Below are 6,681 nucleotides of genomic sequence, written 5' to 3'. Positions count from 1 at the left end.
AATCACACGCATGCACGTGTGCTGCAATCTGATTGGCTGAAACTTGAAATGGCTATAACTCTCTTGTTTTTCAACCAAACCGGATGGGATTTAGAACAGAGATAGATGTAAAGGACTCCTACAAGAAGGTATGGTCATCATGCACGTGCACGCACGTGCGTGCATTTAGAACGAGTATAATTAAAAATACACTTGAATGAGTGATTTTTATTTCTTTTGGACTGAATGCTTTAATATATAGTATATTAAAATATATAGATAGTGTAGACAAGATGATATGGTCATAACGCACATGCATTCAGGTACATGCGCACGCGTGCTATGCTAAAATTTGAATATACTTGGTATACTTCTGGAAAAACGTTTTTAAAGTCTTAAATGCATATAGTTTGTCTTATTTAATGAAGCTTACAGGGAATATGGCACCAAAAGGGAGTTGGGAGCGTTTGGGGACATCTGTAACGGTTCCGTTACAATTAGCACTAGTTTAAAATATATCCAAGTATTCAAAAAATTATATTAGACCAAGATTGAGTAGTTGAAAACTTAATTTACGTACATGTATTTTGCATATTTGAGTAAGCAAACACAATTTTTCTTTACCTCATTTGTCTTTGAAGATTTTTTTTCCTGAGAAAAAGGCATACTCGCTGTATTTATTTAAAATACCCCCCTTTAAGCTTTATGCTATATAATTTTCTTAGATTCTAAAAAAAAATTATCAGTGTATAGGGGGTTCTTAAAGAAATTTATTTTCATTTCAGATTACCTTTCCAAATTGCCTCCTCATATTCTGGACAAAATTTTCATGCATGTTCAAAAAGTAGATTCTGAATGTAAACTTTATGAAGTTTGCAAATACTTTAGAAATTATGTTTATTTCAAAAGAACAGATGTTGTTGTCCATGTTGATGCTTTATCTGTGCACTGTGGCATTAAATTTATGCCAAATTTAAAGAAATTGACCATTACCGCACTTTACAATGTTCAGGAGATAGCTCTTATACCTGTCATTGAGCTTTTTATTGATTTTGAATTCAAGAATTTAGAGATTCTTATCCTGAAAAATTTTTCTTTCGAAAACTCCTTGTTTTCAGCATTTGCCGAAGCTCTATCACATGTTAAATTATCAGCACTGCAGTTTGTGACATGTGATGAGGTCACTCTTGGACAACTTAAATGCATTCTTGAACAAATTAAAACACTGCAATACTGTGACATTCAGTGCAATTTAAAAAATGTTGTAGATAAACATGTTTTTGCAGAACTGGCCAATCAGTTAGTTGGAGAAGTGAACTTCAATTTGAACAATCTTGAAATGGTTCTGTCAAGTCTTTTGCGGTACAGACGATCAGAGTACAGAGCTTTGTGGCCTAAAGGACAGTCTTTTTTATGAGAATTTTGCTGATTAAGTGATGGTTAGGTGTTATTGTGAACAGTCGTTTAAAAACAGAGTACTTATTTTTGTTGGAAGAGGTTTTCTCGATATGAGGTTTAAGTTGTAATTTAATATTCCTCAGACAAGACCAAGAAATTCTGTGTATTTAACTCAGGAAGAGATTATACTTTTTTATTTTTGAATTTTTTATTCTATGTCTCCATATACATTTGTTTATTTCTGTGCCATGAATCAATTTATTCAAATTATTGCAGAAGTGCAGTATTTTATTATTATATTTTTTAACTCAGGAAGAGTGTTTTCTCCTTTATTTTGTTATTAAAAGAATAAAGCTGTACTAGTTGTTTTTTTTTATTCACAAGGAACAATTCTTAACACAGTCTTCTTGCAATTTGAAGTCTTTTGAGTGACCCTCTGTTCATCAATTCCTGGTCATATATACCTGCAATGGGCAAGACTTGGGGAACTTGGTCATCTGTCATCATACCCTGGAAATCATCGTTGTTTAAGATGCAGATATTGTGCAGTACACACCCTGTCACTATAGTTCTTACCATTAATTTTGTATCGTTTTGGTCAAGGTGCTTTAATCTGGTAAATCACCAAATGCACGTTCAACTGTACTACGAATGCTACTGTGTATGTAATTATAACGTGTTTGGACTTCAGTAAGATGCCCATTGTCTCTGAAAGGTGTTAATAACCATGAAAGATTAGGATAAGCCGAGTCGCCTAACAAATGACCATCTCCACATAATTCTGGTCCATTTTCAAACAATTTCGAGTGGCGCAAAACACGCGCATCATGGACCTTTCCTGGAAAGCCAACAAAAATGTCTATAAAGCGGAGATCTTCTCGTACAACAGCTTGCAGGACTATTGAATAAAAATCTTTACGATTGTAATAGTCAATCCCCCTGTCTGATGGTCTTTTAATTGAAATATATGTCCCGTCAATGAATCCAACGATGCCAGGAAAACCTTTAAGATCAAAATACATATCCTTGATTTCCTGAATCTCTGTAGGAGTAGGCCACAGAATAACTGCATCTAATAGATAGTCACTAATGAAAGTTATTAAATTGTGAATTGAATATAAAGCCGTGCTTTCACTTGTTCCAAATCTATCTGCAATGGCAGCATACTTGTCTAAGCTGGCCATATACCACAGAGACATGAGTAGGCGGTCCTCGAGTGGAGTCTGAGTTGATCCTCCTGTAGACGTGCGGCATAAAATGCCTGATATATTCTGTTGGTGCATATTGAAGAAATTTTCTCTTTTAGACACTGAACACTCACTCTGTCAACTCTGAAAAAAGTCTTGAATTCATCTAGGTGAAAGTGGGAAACAACGTTTCTGGTATATTTCTTTTGTCTGTGTCTTTCTTTGGGTACATTTCGCCATTTTATTCATGTACTGCAACAAGAAATCATATGAATAAGATGTTGAAAAGTTGTCGAATGATTTTGATGGCACATCCTACATAAATTTTCAAAGGGGGGGGGGGGTCCTAAATCAAAACATGGTATGTGTATAAGACTTATGAACAATAGAGATTACCCCCCCCCCTTTCGATTCACTGAGCTGTTTTAATTCGTTTATCAGTTCACTATAAACAAATAATTTTGATTATCAAATTGTTATAGCTGTATGTGAGGCTGTGTGTGTAAGGGGGGTGTGGGGGGGGGGGGTGTAAACATATAAGTCAAGATCTTTCACACTGCACAGACTGCAGGCCCCTGCGGTTAACCTCGTAAAATGTGCGATTTTTTTGACATTATAAATATTTAATATCGTTCTTAATAAACTTAAATTGTACTTGTACTTACGAAGCCTTATAAATATTTAATATCGTCCTTAATAAACTTTAAATTGTACTTGTACTTACGAAGCCAATAAGGCTAAAGGTAGAAGATCATCGTCCTCACTCTCGCTGTGGCTGCTATCAAACAGAGTAGCTGCTTAAAAAGTCACTTGTTCTATCATGTTTATTTGTAGTTTCTGTTTTCCTTTTTTTTTTACCGGAAGTGATCATTCTTTGTTCTTATTTCATTCGACTGGTACTTATACGTAACTTTTACTCATTTCTCATTTTATGCGTTCGACTGGTACGAGACTGTTGAGAAACTTTTAAGCAGTGCGCATATGGGCGGAGTCTATTCCTACTCATCAAAAAGGTACCAGTCGAATACGCTTCTGGCGTTCAGTCGAGGTCAAAAAACCATTCTGGGCCCCTTGGGAGTGTAGGCCTTCTAAAAAACCCTTTGGGGGGGGAAAGTGGCCGGTCTATCCCCCAAGGGTGGGGGTGCTCCTTGGGTTTTTGAAGTAATCAGTTAGTGTCTTCGTTAGCGGGATTTTGCTGCTGTTTGATCTGCCATCGAAGCAACCTGCTGTTCTCCCTGTTTTTTGACTTCGGCTTGAATCTCCTTTCATGGGGCTTTTTTAACCCTTTTTCGCCATAAGTCCAACCCCCTCCCACCCGGTAACTTGGCAGGTGCCCCACCTCTGAAGGGGGCTCAATATTGGTGTGGGGGGGTTAACCCGCCACCTCCTCCAACAGTGTGGCCAGTGGTGTCTTTTTGTCCTTTTTTTCGTCCTCCCCCAGCCAATAAGCGAGAGAAGCCGCCTGCTCCCATCGTATCAGAAGGTCGTCCTTCCAGATAAATGGTTTTTCGTGGCTCTGACAATCTCCACCTGGGTATCTCCCCCCTTTACGGGGACCATACCACTTTCCGGGGATAACAACCCTTTTTCCGTTAAAGTAACATAATCCAATTTTTTGATGAAAAGGGAACATTTTTTTTCGTTACATGGTTTTTAAAATAAAGTTTTACAACATATTTCTTAATCTGTTTTGAAATTACGTAGTGTACACGGGAAACCCTGACCTTTCTTCTCGGATTTGGCCCAGTCCATGATGATACTGCAAAATTACAGACAAGTATTAGGTAAGTATGAATTGTTGATGGCATCTTTTTTTCAAAAATTAAGAAAAGTACTCCCGTAGCTTTTCGACTTTTAACCCCCACTTGTACAAAAAAACAGTTTGGCAAGATGTGTCTTGATCGGTTTAAAAGGGGGGCAGTGTAGTGTAGGTGACCCCCATTTTAAGGGGATAAGGACCTTTAGCTGAAAAAATAACTGTCATTTAATTTTTCTCATATTTTGTATATATCTTTTTTTATTGTCCCCTCAAAAGCAACATATAAAGGTTTCTAATTTTTCTGAGATATTGAGTGACAAATACCATCCCCCAAATTTCGAGGGGAAAGTTTTTTTTTTTCCGTGTTTCGGGGTTCATTATTTCTTAATTAAATTTTTACCAAAAAAAAATATCCCAGCAAATTTTCTTTTAAAATATTTTGGGGAAAATGGGTTAAAAATTTCAAAAAGCGATTTTTTGTAACACCACATTGGGGGGACAAAAATTTTCCCCCGATTTTTTGGGACAACTTCCCAAAAAAATTAATTTTCCAAAAAATCCTATCATTCAATATTTGAAAATTTACTGGAAGTTCAAGGTCGTAATTGTATTGATTAACTGTAAAAATATCTTTTGGTGAAGCTGAGCTCAATATTACTCGGGGCAAAGGGTTAAACGAGTCATGATCATGAGAAAAACGTGTCATGTTTACATTTCTCGAGTATGGGAAAACCCAACTATGATCAAAATTCCTGAAAAAGCGAAATAAGACAAACCCACAAAAAACTTTTCCCGTCAACAACCATGTAAAAATATTTTTTGCGTTCAAATTTAAAAAAATACCCTACCATGTACATATTATGGCCCGTTTTTATGATTTTATACTACCCGTTTTTATTTATGATCTTCTGAACTAAGAGATCCACTATGACTTAAAAAGACGCACTGGACGCGCAGAGTGGGAAAACGGGCGGAGTGGATTAATCTTTTCCCGGGGAATTTTGATAATATTTGAAAAATTTTAAATTTTTTCAGATATTTTTATACGATGGTGAATGCAAACAAACGTCAAAAAAATTATACAAGTACTGTGGTTTAATTTTGGTTTTGTACATATTTTATAGAGATTATGACGTAAATCAACTGAGTCACGGGGTAAAATCCTTCATCCCCTTAATTAGTTATTAGTTCAACTCATCAAAATAAAAAATTTGAAGAATATACAGCCACAGTAAGAAAAATTTCATGGAATTTACAGGATCACTCCCACAGAACATCATGGAAAATTAACACATTGGGAACAGTTACAAACGGCAAAAAAATCCGTAAAAATAATAAATTCAGTAATGGGATGTCTCTTAAAAACCATAAGTCAAATTGGTATTTTGTCAAATTGGTATTTTACACAAAGTTGATGTCTTTAAATCTGGCCCGATGAATACGACCTGGGGAAACTTAACAGTTTACGTCCAAAAAGTCTTAAATTTCATCAAACCGACTAAGAGTAAATTTGAGAATACCGATTTAAAATTTAAAACTTGGAGATAAAAGTTGACCAACGGCCAAAGGAATTTTCATCCACTCTTTTAAAAAACTTTAGAAGCGTTTAAAAAGATGACGTTGATCTTGGCTATATGGTTTTGGGTTACCTAACATAATTTTAACAGATGAAATCCCTTTTTGAGTGCCACATCTAAAATTCCACCACATCAGATTAAAAAAAAGTAAAACAACACATAGCAAATTGTTAAAAAAAAAGGATAATTAGAAAGAGCAATTACCCCCTTTTCGTCCGCCATCATGATAGTGACAAGTTTTTTAGTGTAGTTAGGCGAACTGTTTTAAAAAAAAAAAAACTATAAAAGATGCGTATCCGTTACCCAGAATGGAAGAAACATTAGATTTTACTTTGGAGCAAAATTTATTTAAGTTTAAACCCAAGGATCCATCAAGTTCCATAAAATGAGAATTAATTAAAAACAGCTTTAAGAGTTGGAAGGGGTTTTATTAAAAAGGGGTTCTTTGGTTATTAACACCCCCCCCTTACATTTCAAAGATTTATGGAGGCTTTTTTTCACAGATGAAAATTTTGACATCTTTTTATTTTGGATAAATTTAGTTTTTTAAAAACCAAACAAAAAAATTTACAACAACTATACATTTTTTTAAGTTAAAAACCAGGTTTAAATAAAACCATCAAAATTTAATTTCTTCGTACATTTTAAAAACTTAAACTTCGGTTTCAAAAAAAGGGATTTTAAAAATTTTAAAAGATTTGGGGTTTAAAAAACTAACGGGTATAAAAAAACGTAGTGGCTTTTGGGATTTAAATAAATTAAACTGTTTTTGCGGGAAAGG

General features: G+C 35.0%; 1 pseudogene; it reads right to left on the bottom strand.

Moving 5' to 3' along the window:
* Positions 1 to 1,770: 1,770 nt before the first annotated feature.
* Positions 1,771 to 4,197, bottom strand: LOC134263894 (uncharacterized; annotated as a pseudogene).
* Between the last annotated feature and the right edge of the window lie 2,484 nt (positions 4,198 to 6,681).

Source organism: Saccostrea cucullata, unplaced genomic scaffold (genome assembly GCF_032062105.1).
Source record: "Saccostrea cucullata isolate Sc308-1 unplaced genomic scaffold, CSIRO_AGI_Scuc_v1 ctg11172, whole genome shotgun sequence".
In the NCBI taxonomy this organism is placed as follows: domain Eukaryota; kingdom Metazoa; phylum Mollusca; class Bivalvia; order Ostreida; family Ostreidae; genus Saccostrea; species Saccostrea cuccullata.
Note: the sequence above shows the minus strand (reverse complement) of the source record. Positions and strands in the feature narration are given on the sequence as shown.